This window comes from Anopheles gambiae, chromosome 3, assembly GCF_943734735.2.
Source record: "Anopheles gambiae chromosome 3, idAnoGambNW_F1_1, whole genome shotgun sequence".
NCBI classification, from domain to species: Eukaryota; Metazoa; Arthropoda; class Insecta; order Diptera; family Culicidae; genus Anopheles; species Anopheles gambiae.
The window spans coordinates 54645025-54665676 of NC_064602.1; the positions used below are offsets into that span (position 1 = coordinate 54645025).

The window sequence follows — 20652 nt, forward strand, 5'->3', positions numbered from 1 at the left end:
GCACGTGTGGACATACACACGAAAATCACTCCCCATCGTTTCTCAGTTGATCGGCGGGCTGCTACTTCGAACGGTCCGAAATAATTGACTCCGCAGTGAGTAAATGGCGGGGTGTACGGTTTTACTCGGCAGTCTGGTACTGTTGCCATCATGGGTGCCTCTGGCTTACAGGAGTGTAAGATGCACCATTGGCAGCACTGCTTGACGTTATTAAGCACCGCCCTTAAGTTGATAACAAAAAATCCCTTGTCTTAACTCAGCTATCACCACATTGTCTGCTTGATGCAAACACCTTTCGTGGCGATCGCGCACGATGGGTTTGCTGGTGCTCTTGTGGCAAGATAATAGACAATCTTGCAGTCGATGGAATACACTACGCATTGCAGTGTCGGCTATTGCTGCGCATTATTCCAACCTTGTCCAAAAATGGCGTCAGCGTTCGCAGTGAAATCGTCTTGCCCATTTCTCCCTTCTCTAAGCATTTTATCTCCTCTGGAAATGGTTCTCGCTGCGCCTTTTTGTAGAGGTAAACCGGTGGACAAAAAGATAGGAAAAAAATTTGTTGTGTGTTTTTTTGCGTGCAATAGGTGTGTCATCGCCAACAGTTGTTGTTGTTGTTAGTATGGTTTAGAGAGGCTTTGGCTCCTGCGGAGTTCTTTCGCCTAACGTTCGAGGCGTACTGAATTTGCAATCGCTGTTTGTTTGCCTTTTATACTCGCATTTGTGGTGCGCTACTTATCTGAGTTTTGAGTAACGGCAGCGTTTTTCGGTAGTATAAAAAAGAGATCCAAAGCGTGTTGCGCTTCATTCTTCATTCAGTGGTAAAGGTGAAAGTTTGCGATTTGAAAATTCCACAAGTTCATCATGGGTCGCGGAAAGCACTGCACTCCAGAGGAGCGGAAACATATTCAGGGTTTGTATCGTGAGAACGTGCCTATCAAAACCATCTGCAAGGCGTTTGGCCGTTCGCGGACGTTTGTGGACAACGCCATTCGTAGCGAGGCTACGGGTAAATCCACAGGTCGTCCACGAAAAACAACGGCTGACGTTGACGCGCAGATGGTTGAGATAATCAGGGCGGACCCTTTCAAAACTTGCAATCGTATTAAGCAGGAGCTTAGATTGCAAGTTTTGGTGAAAACGGTGTCGCGCCGTTTACACGCCGGTGGGTTCTGTGCCCGGAAACCACGAAAGGTTCGTAAGCTAATGCCGCACCACGTAGAAGCGCGCATTCGGTTTGCCGAAGAGCATTTAGCTGCATCCATCTTTTGGTGGAGCAAAATAATTTTTTCGGATGAGTCCAGAATCAATCTGGATGGTTCGGACGGCACTAAATACGTCTGGCGCCTTCCTAAACAGGCGTATCATCCAAAAAATACTATAAAAACCCTAAAGCACGGAGGCGGCCACGTAATGGTGTGGGGTTGCTTCTCCTGGCACGGCCCGTGTCCTTTGTTCCGTATCAAAGGAACACTGAACTCGGAAGGGTATAGAAACATACTACGTCGTAAGATGTTGCCACACGCCCGACAAAAATTCGGAGACGAAGAGCATTACATCTTTCAGCACGATAACGACTCAAAGCATACATCGCAATTAGTTAAATGTGTTTTGGCAAACGAGGATGTGCAAGTTCTACCGTGGCCTACGTTGAGTCCAGACCTCAACCCGATTGAGAATCTGTGGTCAACTCTCAAGCGTCAGCTTAAGAACAAGCATGCACGTTCTGCCGATTCGCTATGGAGACGCTGCAAGGCTATGTGGAAACGCATAGACAGAAGCGAATGCCGTAACCTCATCGGCGATATGGCCCTACGCTGTGAGGAAGTGATAGCGAATAACGGTCAACACATTGACCGTTAGAATATGTTTCCGCTCTGTGGAACACCGCAACACCACCTCCCAACAACCACTTAAACAGTCCTTTTCAGGGCTACCAAATATTTCCGACAAGAACTATGTTTTTCGGTCACAGAAAAAAGTTCCTATTTTTATGTCCACCAGTGTACCCTTCAACTGCCTCTACGTCACTCATTTGAATAACTTTTGTGAATTTCTTCCTGCCTGCAACGTACTGCGAAAATTTTCGTAGTATAATACCGTGACGAACGAGCTTTTTCCATTCGGAGTAATGTTCTATGTTTAAGGGGTCCGCATTTTCCGAATGGCAGTTACCCACTTCTTCTTCCGTGGCCAATTCAGCCCTGCTCAATGGCCATTCATCCTCACCTTTTGTCAAGAATGATGGTCCTGACAACCACATTTCTTGGTTGTTAGTAAGCTTCGTCGCTGCGTCTGCTGGATTTTCTCTAGTTGGTACCCAGCGCCACTGATTCATGGCCGTCGTTTCGAGAATTTCACTAACTCGATGGGTGACAAACGGATGGTATCGTCGCCTCCTATTTTTAATCCACGCAAGCGTCGTCTGCGAATCGCTCCAGTAATACATTCTTGTTACCTCCACCCTTAGCTCCTGCTTAGCCGTGTTGGCCAACCGTGCCCCCAAAATTGCCGCTTGCAATTCCAGGCGTTGAATCGACAATTGCTTAATGGGCGCCACCCGAGCCTTTCCTGCTAGTAAATGTGTGACGGTGTTTGATCCATCGAAGCTTCTCATATATACGCAGGCAGCAAATGCCTCTGTAGATGCTTCTACGAACGTGTGTAGTTCACTGAAGATTGCACCTGCCGGCCTAATGCATCGTGGCACCTCTAGCTGATTTGCTTTCTCGATTAGTTTTATCCACTTGCCCCAGTCTTCCTTTAGATCGTCTGGCCTGGTCTGGATCCCAGCCGTTTACTGCAAGGTGGATTGACCTAAGTAGGATTCTGCCATAAATAGCAATATGACTTATTAGCCCCAGAGGGTCATAAATGCTCATAACAAAGCTGAGAATTTCCCTTTTTGTTGGATTTCGGTTGGATTCCAATATATCGGTGGGCAGGTTCGAAAACGTTATCTTATAGGCCAGCGTACCGCTAGGAGTTTTCCAAAAAAATCCTAGCACCTTTTCATATGAGCCACTCTTCTCTTCAAAGAAAAGCTCTGTACCCTTTGTTTGCCTTCTTACTTCTGGTAATTCCTGGTAAGTAGCTGATGCGAATTGCTAATAAAATTGCGGATATGGAACCCAGCTCGATCATGAACCGCAACTACTTGTTGACTGGTTTCTATTGCTTCGCTTTGTGGAGCAAAGCTGTCGATATAATCGTCGACGTAATGTTGTTTTACGATCGCGTTGTATGTCCGTAAGTAATAATCCTTCAATCGAAGAGCGTTCTCATTTTTGACTGCTTGTGCACATGAGGGTGAACATGTAGCACCGAATGTCATAATCTTCATGACGTATACATCAGGCGCCTTCCGCTCATCACACCCACGCCATAGTATACTTTGCGATTGCTGATCATCCTGTCTCACCATAACCTGGTGAAACATTTCTTTTATGTCCCCTGCTACAGCAATCTTTCCTTATCTGAATCTCACGAGTATACCGAATAGCGACGTCGTTGCATCCGGACCTGCTAGAAGCTGAGAGATTAGCGATACTCCTTCAATCTTAGCGGCGGCGTCAAACACCAATCGTGGCTTCGAATTCGGCTTGTTTTTGTTGCTGACGATGAAGTGCATCCTCCACAAGAGACCGATTTCATATCTGCCATCTTTAAACACCATTGTGTCTCTTATTATACGGTCCGCTCTCTCCTCTTCCTCACTGCTAACGAGCTTCACCGTAGTTTTTACTCCGAAATCTTCAGTCGAAAAGTATTTTTACAACATCTCGTCCATACAATCTTCTTCCTTCAAAATCATCAATCGTTCCGGATGGTTTGAAACTTCTACTCCTTCTTTCCCGAACACGACCCATCCAAGCTTCGTCTTGATCGCGACTTGTTCGTTCGGTAGTCCCGCCTTCCAGGCAGTCGGTAGTATTAGATGGCTATTGTTCAACCCAATTGAAATCATCGGACGAGCGTAGCTATAGCTTTCGATCGGAGCATCTAGGAAGTGACTGTATTCCTTTGTTAACCTCGCTGCGTCTAGTGATTGCACGGGGAGGTTTAAACGGTACGCACGTCTTCCATCGAGTACTCCTGTTCCGAGCTTCCTTGTCCTTCCTCAGCGCACGAAAACGTTTATCACGGAGTTTTGCAGCATTCACCTGTAATTAAATTAAAACATAAAACATAAAATAAGTAAAGAAAGTTATTTGCGTTTCACATAAATTAAGCGTTGAGAATGCTATACATTACCATTAAATATGAGAAGCCAATGTTCGTTTAATTGAACATGTTCAAACAATTTGTTGTCGTCATCGAGGACTAAGCCAGCTTCATCGTTTTGGCAGCATTCCGTCACCCAGATGTGATTGTCCTTCGTGATGAAGCGTAACTAACCGACCGTACATGGTGTGGCATTGATGAGAACGGTCTATCTGAAACGAAAGAAAGAAAAATAATATAAGTCAAGAGCATTTCATGCTGATCGTTCACGATTGGTTCTTGTATGTACAAAGGAATAAGGGCGGCATTTTTACATATTTTTTTCATTTGCACGCTTCCTACCCACACCAATGCAACCGGTGCTAGCGGACGAGCTAACACCCAATACTATGCCATAGATTTGGGCGCGGTTGTTGCGTACCTGTGGGCCCGGCATGTTTTTACACTCTCGGAACGTACCTCTGTGGCCCAAACATCTGTGCTAGCATTTTCAGAGCGCAAGTATCGCCTTGCAATCATAACCCCAACCAGCAAAACCGAAGCTATTGGAAAACTTTCCTGTGTGCCAAAGCGAGAGAGCATGTCTTCTTTCTCTAGATTTTGGACGGCACAACGCCGATCGTGTGGCCTATGAACGAAAAACGGGAGAAGGGGAAACCGATATCCTTCGAGTGACACACACGCATGCATCTGCATACGTATTCCGTTGAACCGAGACTACACATCTCTCTCGATCTCCCATGATTTTTCTGCTATCGCGCTCATCCGGGTGTTAGGCATCCTCAGTCTGTCAAGAACATTCACTGTGGAAGGATGTGTTGGAGTGATGTGTGATTTCTTGTGCCCCGTATTTTGCTCGTTTACGTTTTGTGCCGTGTTCCTTCTTCTTCAATTATGGAATGATTTATTCTTGTAAATTTCTAAGGTAAGTTTCTTATCCTTGTGTGTGCTTCAATGGGTACATTCAACTAACGCTTGTCGTCTAAAAAGTTACAGGTGCACGCACATGTTAATCGACGGTTGCCGACGGAAGGACGGTGTTCGGTTTTAAAATATTAAGGTAAGCCTTAAAACCTATGTGCCAAATATTGTTAAGTTTTTTTTTTTTTATAAAACACATGGATTAATTATTGGTTAATTTTCATCAACAGATTTCATCACAGCTCTTTCGTAGAAGAGCGCACTTCAAGGACGCCTAGGATACGGCTAAACATGCGCAGCACCAGTCCGTGACATTTCCAGACAGGCGCCGGCTTAACACGCGCAGCACCAGTCGAGGATGTCCTAGCGAGAAAAGTAGAAGGAGGAACGAGAGGAAGGGTAGCAGGAAGCAACCGCAGCATTTGGAAGGGGTGAAGCATCCTGCCGTATACAGAGTGTGAGTGTGCCAAAACGCATGTGGAAAGAGTAACACCAATAAATAGCATGCGAAAGTGTGCATAAAGCAAAAAGAAAAAGCGTCACTACTACAACCAGCAATCCGAAAATATAAGGGGAGGGATAAATACAAATGTATGCGTAAGCAGGACCAGCAATCCAAGCATTTGAATGTGTGCGTCGGTTTGTGCCGTGCTGAAAGTTTTTACTTTAGCTGCTGCTAGTGTAAAAACTTAAGGAAAGCTTAAAGTAAAAATTTTTTACACGGGGCGCCTTCGGAAATTGTTGGCTGGGACGCGTCTACCACGTCCATTCGTTCGGCGTACGTTTGCTGCAGGTGATTGCTGTTCGCTTGGGCTTGCTCCAATATGCTGCGCTTCGTACGGTGGTGATGATCTTGATGTTACCAAATCACTGCGACTTCCGGACGGTTGTGAGAGCCAGCTGTAATTCTCACAGCACAGCTGAAATAGACACTATAAGAGAAAAATATTCTTAGTGGAGCGCATTCCATGTAAACCATTAATTTTAATTATATTACTTTAATCGTCAATTTGTCTTTCTCTTACATTTTACACTGTCGCTAATTTCGGTAGCTTAGGTAAGCTAACAGTACGACGATGATCTGAATACCACCAATTACAGGCTCGTAATGCATGAACGCATTCATCATCACTGAAGATTTGGTACCTCCATAACAGTCCGCCTCAGACGACGAAATTATTAGCAGTTGCGATCTGATACATGGCGCCTAAACGCGATGAGAAAAAAAACACATCAAAAACGTTTTAGATGAAATATATAATGTCGGTTCAGCTTAATAAACATTAAAATGAATTATTTATTTTGCTTTTTCGCACGGCATATTAGCTGAAATGAAAAAATAAACATTGTTAACCAGTTTATCAAACTGTCTTATAATTACTTTAGATACTGTCAGACTTACTTCAACTTTGCTTCAATTTAGCATGGATCCATATTTCAGCCAATATGCATGTTGGTGGCCGGTGACCCACGGGGTTTTCCGTTGTTTCCAGTTTGTGGTAGTCCGGTAGTTTTTATAGAGCAGTGACTCCCACATTCTCCAGACGGTGCTGGAGGAACGCGTGCTCTAATTTTGTCTTTGCGGTGGCATTAATCGAAGCAGGACAGGTGCAGTATGATCCGACTACAGCGCGATGGCGAGTAACCTGGAAACACCAAGAATGGGTACATAAAACACGGGTATGTGATGAGTAGATTGGCGACATTCAGTAGCACAAGCAACAGGCACAATATTCGACATCACATCATATCTTATTCCTTCTTCACAAGTCTTTATACTTCTCCCACTCATTCATAAGTCTGCGCACCGGCAACTCGAAATGCAGTATAAAAGGAAGTTGTGGAAGAGTCTCAAGTGCCACTTCCTTTACAAGTGATGCCTTCGGCCATTGCGGATGTGTAATCGTTTCGTCAGTCTGATGTACCAGTCCGTGTTGTTGGACAACTTCCGACGACAAGTGCAGTGCCATCGGTGGATTCAGGGTCCGTGTTGTTAAACAGCTCAAGGTAACGGATGCAGTGTCAGCGCTGGTCTCGAATGCCGGTGATAATAATCATCATCGGTCAACATTACCAGGTGTTCCTGCACCATTCTGTCCGTTAGGCCAGCAACATGGACAGCAACCGTCAACTAGTACTGCTGCGCCATCAGTGATACCGGTTGCTGATGCTCTACCGCAGGAATCTGGCATGAAGATCGGTAGACAACAGGCATTGACGGGATCTGCAGTACCATCGATCGCTGCACTGCTTCGCTTGCCGAAGTTCATGCTCCGAAGAATCAGCGTGGTATGATGACCGCTGTTGTAAGACAACATTTACCCACCAGTGCTTCTGCATTGGTGATAGCGGCTGCTGGAGGATCTGTTTTTATTGTGAGTCGTACACCAGCCAAAATGATCAGCGGTAATGTTCAAAAACCATCAACGAGTACTGCTATGTCTGAGCAATCTTTTACCTGTGTTCCTAGCCACATCCGTCCGCCAGGCAAGATAGTTGACGGTGGTAACCAAGTGCCATCGACAAGCGCCGGAACATCGTACATAACGACTGAACGAGCAAATGGTCCTGTTGTAATAAATTTGCCTGAAAATATAACCAGGAAAAGTGATCAGAGACCGTTTACGAGTTCTGCTACGTTTTCGGTGTACGAACCTGTGCTGCCTTCGTCGCCAATAATGATGATCACCGACGATTAACACCAGGCTGCAGCAGGAGCAAATCAAGCAGTCCTTTCAATTACTTCTACAGAATATTCTGGAAGCTGCTGCCTTCGTTGTCGGATGCTGTTAATGAAAATAGATGCACGCAGCGCACAGATAATGGTGATTTTAAATGAGCAGCCCACAATACTGAATCCTATGAAGGGTATAAGAAGAAATGCGGAGAGTTTAGCAATTTAAAAAATCGGAAATGAACGACAGTTTGATACATTTTTAGCAAACATAGCTGGAGATGATTTTGCATTTTGCAGTTATACTTAAATAATAGATGCAGATATCAGCAGCCAGGATGCCAACAACAGGATGCAAAAGGCTTTAGACGTGATGTTTGATAGGACTTTTCTTGCACGGTGTAGCTGGGAAGGATCTTCAGGACAAAAATAGCTTTTAGTAACTATCCAAATACAGTGATTATTTAAGTCTATCGCCACAAACCAAGTGGAAATAGACGTAGATATAGAATATGATAAAGAATATTTAAAAAGAAAACTGACACATGCACCAGCAAGAGTAAACATACAGGGAAATGTTAAAACAAGCTGCCATAGAAGGTAGAAATAAACATATATTTATTTGGTTAAATTGCTCTACCTATTTATAGTCGCTGTTTATACATATTACATACATTACATATTATTTATTGATAAACACATTGTTTTTCCATTTTTATTAATCGCAATGTCCTATTGATACTATATTTATCAATCACCTTTGATCTATTCTTTTCTAATTTTACAAATTAAATGAAAAATTGTACCTTTTATTGTACCTATCACACAGCTAGTGGTAAGTAATACACATTTGCTTTGGTAGCTTTCAGGGGCAATACTTGTTTAAGATAAAAAATGTAAAATGGCTGTTAGTATCATTTTGCAAATCACTAACAGCCATCGCGTTTTTGCTCCTATCATTTATTGTACTTTATTGCCCACTGTAAACCGTTTGACCGAGGAGGAACAACGCTAACGATATTCCGGAAAATAAATAATGTTGTTGCATTTTAATAGATATAAACAAAGTGCGTTAACAGCAATAACACGATAACACGACGACAATACGACCATAGCAAACTCTGGTGTCAATCGTCGCGGTCAAACAACAGCAACTAAACCCGAGAAAGGCCGGGATAAGCTGTTCCGTTGGAGCAATTTACTTAAAAGAACAACAAAGAACATACGTCGATGGAGCGCTAATGCTCAAATTAATAAATAAACGATTTAGTGAATAATAAGATAAACACATGCATTCATAAGCTATACATAAATGTTACCATCGATTGTTTACAACGATGTTCACAGTGTGCCGTAACTCTCTTCAATTCCCAAACTTGATATAATTTCCACCTCTAAAATTAAAAATCTAAAATTAAAATCTCTAAATCTAAAATTAAAAATAATCAAAGTTTCCTTACCATCATGCCCACTTCTTTGATGGCTTTCCAATTTACTTCGCATGAAATCCGCTGGGTGCATACGAGGTGAATCAGATTTGTGTGTCTTCGGACAGCTTGGAACACTCCTGAAGAACACTGATAACATAAATTATTCATAATGTTTGACGGAAAATTTTATTCGATTAGTTATTTAATTTCAGCGTAATGAAAAATTACAAATACAACCACTTTAATTAACATACCTTCCTGCGGAGGCGAAATAGCTGCACGTATCTAACTTCCAATCTTTTTCTCCTGGTAAACGATAAAGACACCAAAAAATATGGAAAATTAGATGGGTACAAGAACATTAGACGGATACGTATAAATATTTCTAATTTATAACACTTTAGAACACATTTTGCTTCACTCTAAACACAACAAACTAACATAGGAAGCTTCAATATTTCAACGCTTCAATATTCGCCAACAGCACACAAGTGAATAGCACCATTGATCATTACTTTTAAGTTCACATTACAAACTTTAACACTGAAAATATGCAACTAAAATACATTGTTTAATCTCATTATTTCGGATAATTTATTTTCCGCGTTTCGGTGTAACTTTCAAACCTTTAATATTTACCAGCAGTTATTCGTTGTGCAGCAAAATTGGAAGAGAGAGTTTATTCGTGACATTCATGGTTATTTATAAACTACTCGATCGAGCCGAACACTCGAAATTGAACGAAGAATGTTCGTGTTTCGTTAAGCACGATATGAAGTGACAGGGCTGTGCCTGAACATACATGTTAACACAAAGACGCTTCTGCATCAAACTCTTTCACTTTGTAAATATAACCTCGATCCATCTTCGCTGCCTAAAATTACACACACACATCCACACACTGTACGTCGTCACATTCCGTTTGGTGCTGTTGCACGCAAACAGTTGCAGTTCATTAGCGCTCGTCCGTGTTTCTTCCTGCTCTTCCATGGGTTTCAACGCCCCTCGCCCTAGTATGAAACGTCATTTGCCTGCCGGGTGGATCTCGCACACCTTCGAGTTTCATCCGTTTCGCCATACTTTCTTCCAATAGTGTCACTGACGATCCGGCATCGAGAAACGCATATGTTTTTTATTTTGGTCGAACCGTTTCGCAAAGTTACTGGTACTATCTGGTAATAGATACTCTTTTTTGGTACTGCGGAGGTGATGGACATCTTGTTCGGGAACGTGTTGTACCTCTCTTCTCGTGTGTCATGAACGTGTGTCATGCATAATTGAGTGGTGTCTTTGGGTGCAACCATTCACCCCGCAACCCTTCCATAGTCGACAATCTCTTATTTGGTGATTAGTGTACTTTAAGCAACCGTGGCAAATACCGGCCTGTTTAATCTCACTATTTCGGATAATTTATTTTCCGCGTTTCGGTCTAACTTTCAAACCTTTAATATTTACCAGTAGTTAATCGTTGTGCAGCAAAATTGGAAGAGAGAGTTTATTCGCGACATACACTGTTATTTATAAACTACTCGATCGAGCCGAACACTCGAAATTGAACGAAGAATGTTCGTGTTTCGTTAAGCACGATATGAAGTGACAGGGCTGTGTCTGAACATCCTCCCCCCCTTGACGCAAGTCAACAAACAAAACAAAAACAATCAAAATAAACAGAAATTAGGTGCATGTGCTCTCGTCGGCCTCTGCCACAGGTAAGATACAAATTTTTGTTATCGGACGAGTTACGATACCTTTTGATGTTTTCAGTGTTACTACCCGTGTCAGCTTGTCGTCTCCGGTGTGCACCTGTACGATACGTGCGAGTGGCCAACGGGTTGGGGGGAGGAAATCATCCTTCAGGATAACCAGTCTGCCAGGTAAGATGCTGTCGTTCCTCTTCGCCATGGTGTTATCACGTTGCATCTCTTGCAGGTATTCCGTCGTCCAGTGCTTCCAGAAGCGCTGCACCATTACTTGCCACTTCTGCAAGTCGCTGAGGGTGCAGGAACGAAGATGGGTGTAGTCCGGCTCGGGGACAGCATGCATCGATGTGCCCACGAGGAAATGCGCTGGGGTAAGTGCCGATAGCTCGTTAGGGTCGTCTGACATAGGTAGGAGAGGACGCGAATTCATCGCCGCCTCAATCTGATGTAGGACAGTTGTGTAGCCTTCGTAGGATAGTCGCGTGCTGCCTAACTGCCGAAAAAGGTGTCGCTTGGCGGTCTTCACAGCTGCTTCCCACAATCCGCCGAAATGTGGTGCCTTGGGAGGGGTGAAGTGCCAATTGATGCCGCGGTTAGTGCAATCTGTCACAATTAGATGTAGCTGCTGTTCATCGCGAAACATTTCGAATAGCTCGTGAAGCTCCCTCGCCGCGCCTTCGAAGTTTTTCCCGTTGTCCGAATGTATGTGTGCCGGTAAACCGCGTCGTGCTGTGAATCTGTGTAATGCAGCTAAAAAACCAGCAGTAGTTAGATCACTTACCAGCTCCAAGTGTACGGCCTTAGTGGAAAAACACACAAACACGCAGAGGTAGCATTTTCCCGGGGCGGCTCGTTTATGGGCTGGCTTCAGGTATAATGGACCGGCGTAATCCACTCCGGTAACACTAAAAGGCCGGCTGGGAGTGATGCGCTGCGCTGGAAGCTGTCCAAGTTGTTGCTGTTCAAGTGTCGGTCGCTGTCGAATGCACCGAAAACAATTCTGCACAATGTGCTTAACAAGATGCCTTCCATCTAACGGCCAAAACTCTTCGCGTATTCGAGATAAGAGCAGCCTTCCTCCTCCATGACGAAGCTCCTCGTGTTGATACTTTGCGATCAATTGCGCGAACGGATGTTTCTTGGGAAGCAAAACAGGATTCTTCGCTTGGTAGGGAAGTTGAGATAGTCGTAAACGTCCACCTACACGGATGATCCCTTGTTCGTCAAGGAATAGACTTAGTGCACGTAAAGGTGATTGCCTCATGACTTCGTTTCCCTTTTTGAGCTGCCCGAGTTCAGCTGAAAATGCATCCTGCTGTGCTAGGCGGCTTAACACAGTGTTTGCTGTTTCCATGTACTCGGGTGTGACGATTAAAGGTGCGGGATGCTGTGCTGCTGTTCGCTGAGTGCGTGCCTTTTCCTTAGCGTTACGTGTGAAGCGAATGCAGTATGATACGATACGCAGCAATCGCTTGTAGCTAGAACACAACGCAAACCAAGGGTGATTAGTGGTTGTGTTTACAACGGCAGCACTCACCTGGCGAATCTCTAGATTCGTTTCTTTGGCTGGTTCCGGGTTAGAGTTGGGCCAGATGGAAGCGGGCAAAGATAGCCAATCCGGACCGAAGCTCCACAGTTTGCTTTTCAGGAAATCAGCGGCTGACATGCCTCGTGAAACCAGGTCAGCAGGATTAGACGCGCCGGGTACATGTCTCCACTGCCGCGGGTGTGAGTAATGCTGCACTTCAGATACCCGGTTAGCCACAAACGTTGCCCATGTGTTGGGTGTGGCGCTGATCCAGGTTAAGGTGATGGTGGAATCCGACCAAAAGAAAGATTCTGCAACGTTGGTCCCCATCGCCTTCTTTACTCGGTGATGCAGGTGTGCTCCTAATACAGCAGCGCATAGTTCAAGGCGGGGTAGTGTGACGCGCCTGAGCGGTGCCACACGCGATTTGGAAGAAAGCAACGTTATGCGAATCTACCCACCTTCGCCTTCACAACGCGCATAAATGCAGGCTCCATATGCTGCCTCCGATGCATCACAGAAGGTATGTAGCTGAATACGCGCGCCAGGTAGAAGCGCATAACGACTAACCTTGAATTTAGAGATGAGTTGCCAATCCTCTTGCATTGTTTTCCATTTCTTACAGATAGTATCTGGAACATACTCGTCCCAACCAGCTTTCTGCAACCATAATTCCTGCATCATCATCTTGGCCCGAATGACAATCGGGGAGATCAGGCCCAGCGGATCGAACATGCGAGCTATGTTGGATAGAATGGATCGCTTTGTCGGAATGGACACATCACTGGATATTGCGGATTCGAAGGATAAAACGTCATGCTCTGGCTCCCATGAAACACCAAGAGCCTTTACCGTCTCGTGTGGTAAGAATTGCCGCGCTGACTGTGTGCCGATTTGATCCGCATTTAAACCGGCGAGCACCTCGAGCTGATTGGATGTCCACTTTCGCAGCTCGAAGCCGCCTTTGGCGAGCAATTGAGAAAGCTCGATTCGCAACTGGCGAGCATTTCCGATGGAATCAGTACCACCGATGAAATCGTCAACGTAGAAGTTAGTTTTCAAAGCAGCTGCAGCATTGGGACAAGAGGCGCCCTCATCGTTTGCAAGTTGCAGCAATGTTCTGGTTGCCAAGAATGATGAGGGGGCTTAGACCATAAGTAACCGTATTCAGCTCAAAATATTCGATTGGCGAGTGAGGCGAAAATCGAAAGCAAATGCGTACAAATTTCCGGTCGTTAGGATGGAGCAATACTTGTCGATACATTTTCGCAATATCTCCAACAACGGCTACCTTATATGTGCGGAAGCGCAAAATTATGTCGAGCAGATCGTCCTGCACGACAGGGCCGACGCATAACGCCTCGTTTAGCGAAAAGCCGGTGGACGTCTTAGCTGAACCATCAAATACCACGCGAACCTTTGTTGTGGAGCTAGCGGCTTTGAACACGGGATGGTGAGGCAGATAATACGCGCGTTCGTCGTCGGAGGGATTTTTTATGCGTGACATGTGCCCAAGCTCCAGATACTCACGCATGAAGTCATGGTACGCCGCTTTTACGTTTGGATCTCGTTCTAACCTCCTTTCTAACAAACTAAACCGCCTTAATGCTGCTGCCTTCGAAAGGCCAAGCTTAACATCGAAGTCTGCTTGTTTAGGTAAGCATACCATATAACGACCAGCTTCATCTCGCTGTGTTGTATCCTTGTAAAATTGCTCACATTTGCGATCCTCAGGAGAATAGCCATCGTTAACCTGTAGTTCTTCTACTTTCCAGAAACGCTCTATTGATTCTTCTAGTGAAACCATACACACCACGGATGAAGTGTGAAAAGTATTGGATGTTGCTGGCTGAGAGGTAGATGCTGATCCACTAACGACCAAGCCAAATACGCTCTCCATCAGGACTGGTAGATTCGATGACATTTTATATTGCGCCCCGCTTACAAAGAACGTGTGATAGTGCCGGGCACCGAGAATAATGTCGATCGGTGCCGACTTCTCGAAATGGGGGTCGGCGAATATGATATGTGGCGGTAATTTCCAGCCGCTGGTGGGCACATCATGTGCGGGCAGGTCAGCAATAAGCTTCTCGACTATCAAAAACTCAAAGTTAATCGCATAAGGGCTCGCTCTGGATGATACCGTGGTGTGCATCGATTTCCGCACCGGGGTGGACGATTGACCAGCACCAATCAGCGTGATATCGACCGTGCCCGATTTGATACCTAGCCGGTTAGCAAAACGGCTACTCATCAAATCTGGCTGGGAGGCACTATCTAAAAGTGCACGTGCAGGATGCATTATGCCATGTGCATCAACAATGTTTACTAGTGCAGTTTGAAGCAGAACTTGTTCCGTAGTTTGCCTCAATGCTGCTGCATAAGTGCGTTGCGTGTTTGCCGTGTGATCGTCTGTGTTGTGTGTGTTGCGTACGGAAGCATTTTGCGCAGCTGACGTGTTTGCAGTGGAAAATGTGCCGTAATTTTGTGAAGAGTGTAAAAGCGAGTGGTGTGTTGAATTGCAGTGTCTGCACTTGTATTGCGATGAGCAATCACGCACACGGTGATTGTCGCGCAAGCAATTCAAGCACAATTTCAGTGTCATTGTGTTTCTGTACCGTTCCTCCGGTGACATTTGCATGAATCGGGGGCATTTCGTTAAATTGTGATCGGAGTGGCATAAAGGGCATGTGCGTGTGTCGTGTGATGTTGACGGAAAGCTTGCTAAGCGCATAGGCGGAGCATGTTTATGTGCGTAGTGCGTTTGGTTCACGGTAGGGGGAGCTTCGGTAATGTTTACCTGTAGGGTTTCCAACACTCGCATACGGCGCTGTAAAAATGCGATTAATCCTTCGTAACTAGGATTTTAGCTAGTTGAGGCATTTTCCTCCCAATCTCTTAATGTGGAGGTAGGCAATTTTGTGCACATTAAGTGTTCTAACAAGCAGCTCCATGCCTCCGTTTTTTCGCCTAGATGATTGAGCGTTTTCTTGTGACGTTCGAACTCGTCCACAAGATGGTGAAGGGTTGATGCACTCTCCTTCTTAACGGTGGCCATACCAAAAAGTGCTTGAAGATGCCGTTTCTTTAACAAATACTCATTCGAGTATCGTTCGGTGAGCATTTGCCATGCTAGCTCGTAATTGGCTGCGCTGATCGTGATTGCTTCGATCACCTTTGCGGCCTCGCCTTTCACGGAAGCTCGTAAATAATGAAACTTTTGTATCGGTGGTAGTTCCATGTTTTCGTGAATTAATCCCTCAAAAGTGTCCCTATACGTGAGCCATTGCATGTAATCACCATCGAACTCAGGAAGTGAGATGGTGGGAAGCTTTATCCCTGCCAACGGGTTAGTGTTTGGTGTTGTGCTTACGGATCGCGGAGCGTGCACCCGTTTAGCCTTCAAATGGGCTTCAAGGCGTATTAAACGCGAGCCAAAATCGTCTCGTAACGCGGCATTGTGACTAATCACTTCCTCGGTGGCCGCCGCATCTTCCAATTTGGCCTGAATTGCTTCCAAATCAACGGAAAGCTTCTGGACCTTTGCAATGCGAATGTTGATTTCGATTGCATCCCGTTCCGGGTCAAATTCTGCCAAAAATTGTTCGTGCTTAGCCAATACTGCTAGCAAAACTTTCCTTCTGGACGACAAAACGTTTATCGGAGCAGTCATAGTGCGGTTTGACAAAAAACGCTAAATTTCGCGGACACAGTGAACTCGGTCGATTGTGAGGCGACTAAAGCACAGTTACACGCGCGCAAACAGTGATTATCGCGAGAATAATTAATATTCAGAAAACCAGAATCGTCTTAATCCTGGTCACGGCACCAATGTTTAATCTCACTATTCCGGATAATTTATTTTTCGCGTTTCGGTGTAACTTTCAAACCTTTAATATTTACCAGCAGTTATTCGTTGTGCAGCAAAATTGGAAGAGAGAGTATATTCGCGACATACACTGTTATTTATAAACTACTCGATCAAGCCGAACACTCGATATTGAACGAAGAATGTTCGTGTTTCGTTAAGCACGATATGAAGTGACAGGGCTGTGCCTGAACAATGGTCGTAACAACGATAATAGATGGCAACAAACTCAACATCAAATTTCAAGGCCATTGAAATAGTGCAAGATGGCTTCATTTGGATGAAACATGGTCGTAACAACGATTATAGATGGCAACAAAACTCAACATCTAATTTCAAGGTCATTGAAAATGTGCAAGATGGCTTCATTTGGATGAAACATGGCCGTAACAACGATAATAGATGACAACAAAACTCAACATCTAATTTCAAGGCCATTGAAATAGTGCATGATGACTTCATTTGGATGAAACATGGCCGTAACAACGATAATAGATGGCAACAAAACTCAACATCAAATTTCAAGGCCATTGAAATAGTGCAAGATGGCTTCATTTGGATGAAACATGGCCGTAACAACGATAATAGACGACAAGAAAACTCAAGATCTCATTTCAAGACCATTGAAATAGTGCAAGATGGCTTCATTTGGATGAAACATGGCCGTAACAACGATAATAGATGGCAACAAAACTCAACATCAAATTTCAAGACCATTGAATTAGTGCAAGATGGCTTCATTTGGATGAAACATGGTCGTAACAACGATAATAGATGACAAGAAAACTCAACATCTAATTTCAAGGCCATTGAAATAGTGAAAAATGGCTTCATTTGGATGAAACATGGCCGTAACAACGATAATAGATGGCAGCAAAACTCAACATCAAATTTCAAGGCCATTGAAATAGTGCAAGATGGCTTCATTTGGATGAAACATGGCCGTAACAACGATAATAGATGGCAACAAAACTCAACATCAAATTTCAAGGCCATTCAAATAGTGCAAGATGGCTCCATTTGGATGAAACATGGCCGTAACAACGATAATAGACGGCAACAAAACTCAACATCAAATTTCAAGGGCAGTGAAATAGTGCAAGATGGCTTCATTTGGATGTAACATGGCCGTAACAACGATTATAGATGGCAACAAAAATCAACATCAAATTTCAAGGCCATTGAAATAGTGCAAGATGGCTTCATTTGGATGAAACATGGCCGTAACAACGATAATAGATGGTAACAAAACTCAACAACAAATTTCAAGGCCATTGAAATAGTGCAAGATGGCTTCATTTGGATGAAACATGGCCGTAACAACGATAATAGATGGCAACAAAACTCAACATCAAATTTCAAGGCCATTCAAATAGTGCAAGATGGCTCCATTTGGATGAAACATGGCCGTAACAACGATAATAGACGGCAACAAAACTCAACATCAAATTTCAAGGGCAGTGAAATAGTGCAAGATGGCTTCATTTGGATGTAACATGGCCGTAACAACGATTATAGATGGCAACAAAAATCAACATCAAATTTCAAGGCCATGAAATAGTGAAAAATGGCTTCATTTTGATGAAACATGGCCATAACAACGATAATAGATGGCAACAAAACTCAACATCAAATTTCAAGGCCATTGAAATAATGCAAGATGGCTTCATTTGGATGAAACATGGCCGTAACAACGATAATCAATGACAACAAATCTCAAGATCTAATTTCAAGACCATTGAAATAGTGCAAGATGGCTTCATTTGGATGAAACATGGCCGTAACAACGATAATAGATGGCAACAAAACTCAACATCAAATTTCAAGGCCATTGAAATAGTGCAAGATGGCTTCATTTGGATGAAACATGGCCGTAACAACGATATTAGATGGCAACAAAACTCAACATCAAATTTCAAGGCCATTGAAATAGTGCAAGATGGCTTCATTTGGATGAAACATGGCCGTAACAACGATAATAGATGGCAACAAAACTCAACAACAAATTTCAAGGCCATTGAAATAGTGCAAGATGGCTTCATTTGGATGAAACATGGCCATAACAACGATAATAAATGGCAACAAAACTCAACATCAAATTTCAAGGCCATTCAAATAGTGCAAGATGGCTTCATTTTGATGAAACATGGCCATAACAACGATAATAGGTGGCAACAAAACTCAACATCAAATTTCATGGCCATTGAAATAGTGCATGATGACTTCATTTGGATGAAACATGGCCGTAACAACGATAATAGATGGCAACAAAACTCAACATCAAATTTCATGGCCATTGAAATAGTGCATGATGACTTCATTTGGATGAAACATGGCCATAACAACGATAATAGATGGCAACAAAACTCAACATCAAATTTCAAGACCATTGAATTAGTGCAAGATGGCTTCATTTGGATGAAACATGGCCGTAACAACGATAATAGATGACAACAAAACTCAAGATCTAATTTCAAGGTCATTGAAAATGTGCAAGATGGCTTCATTTGGATGAAACATGGTCGTAACAACGATAATAGATGACAACAAAACTCAACATCAAATTTCATGGCCATTGAAATAGTGCATGATGACTTCATTTGGATGAAACATGGCCGTAACAACGATAATAGATGGCAACAAAACTCAACATCAAATTTCATGGCCATTGAAATAGTGCATGATGACTTCATTTGGATGAAACATGGCCGTAACAACGATAATAGATGGCAACAAAACTCAACATCAAATTTCAAGACCATTGAAATAATGCAAGATGGCTTCATTTTGATGAAACATGGCCATAACAACGATAATAAAGGACAACAAAACTCAAGATCGTATTTCAAGACCATTGAAATAGTGCAAGATGGCTTCATTTGGATGAAACAATGCAGTAACAACGATAATAGATGGCAAAAAAATTCAACATCAAATTTCAAGGCCATTGAAATAGTGCAAGATGGCTTCATTTGGATGAAACATGGTCGTAACAACGATAATAGATGGCAACAAAACTCAACATCTAATTTCAAGGTCATTGAAAATGTGCAAGATGGCTTCATTTGGATGAAACATGGCCGTAACAACGATAATAGATGACAACAAAACTCAACATCTAATTTCAAAGCCATTGAAATAGTGCATGATGACTTCATTTGGATGAAACATGGTCGTAACAACGATAATAGATGGCAACAAAACTCAACATCTAATTTCAAGGTCATTGAAAATGTGCAAGATGGCTTCATTTGGATGAAACATGGCCGTAACAACGATAATAGATGACAACAAAACTCAACATCTAATTTCAAGGCCATTGAAATAGTGCATGATGACTTCATTTGGATGAAACATGGCCGTAACAACGATAATAGATGGCAACAAAACTCAACATCAAATTTCAAGGCCATTGAAATAGTGCAAGATGGCTTCATTTGGATGAAACATGGCCGTAACAACGATAATAGACGACAAGAAAACTCAGATCTCATTTCAAGAGACCATTGAAATAGTGCAAGATGGCTTCATTGGATGAAACATGGCCGTAACAACGATAATAGATGGCAACAAAACTCAACATCAAATTTCAAGACCATTGAATTAGTGCAAGATGGCTTCATTTGGATGAAACATGGTCGTAACAACGATAATAGATGACAACAAAACTCAACATCTAATTTCAAGGCCATTGAAATAGAGAAAAATATCTTCATTTGGATGAAACATGGCCGTAACAACGATAATAGATGGCAGCAAAACTCAACATCAAATTTCAAGGCCATGAAATAGTGCAAGATGGCTTCATTTGGATGAAACATGGCCGTAACCAACGATAATAGATGGCAACAAAACTCAAGATCTAATTTCAAGGTCATTCAAATAGTGCAAGATGGCTCCATTTGGATGAAACATGGCCGTAACAACGATAATAGACGGCAACAAAACTCAACATCAAATTTCAAGGGCAGTGAAATAGTGCATGATGACTTCATTTGGATGAAACATGGCCGTAACAACGATAATAGATGGCAACAAAACTCAACATCAAATTTCAAGGCCATTGAAATAGTGCAAGATGACTTCATTTGGATGAAACATGGCCGTAACAACGATAATAGATGGCAACAAAACTCAACATCAAATTTCAAGGCCATTGAAATAGTGCAAGATGGCTTCATTTGGATGAAACATGGCCGTACAACGATAATAGACGACAAGAAACTCAAGATCTCATTTCAAGACCATTGAAATAGTGCAAGATGGCTCATTTGGATGAAACATGGCCGTAACAAACGATAATAGAT

General features: G+C 43.2%; 1 long non-coding RNA gene across 2 annotated transcripts; it reads right to left on the bottom strand.

Moving 5' to 3' along the window:
* Nucleotides 1-7134: 7134 nt before the first annotated feature.
* Nucleotides 7135-9207, bottom strand: LOC133393821 (uncharacterized). Of its 2 annotated transcripts, XR_009766411.1 has the most exons (4): nucleotides 9139-9207; nucleotides 7801-8224; nucleotides 7604-7731; nucleotides 7137-7509 (listed from the first exon to the last, which is right to left on the bottom strand). It is a non-coding gene; the product is annotated as an uncharacterized LOC133393821 (long non-coding RNA). The 2 variants fall into 2 exon arrangements; XR_009766410.1 differs by having other exon boundaries at nucleotides 7135-7509; nucleotides 7604-8224.
* Nucleotides 9208-20652: the final 11445 nt, after the last annotated feature.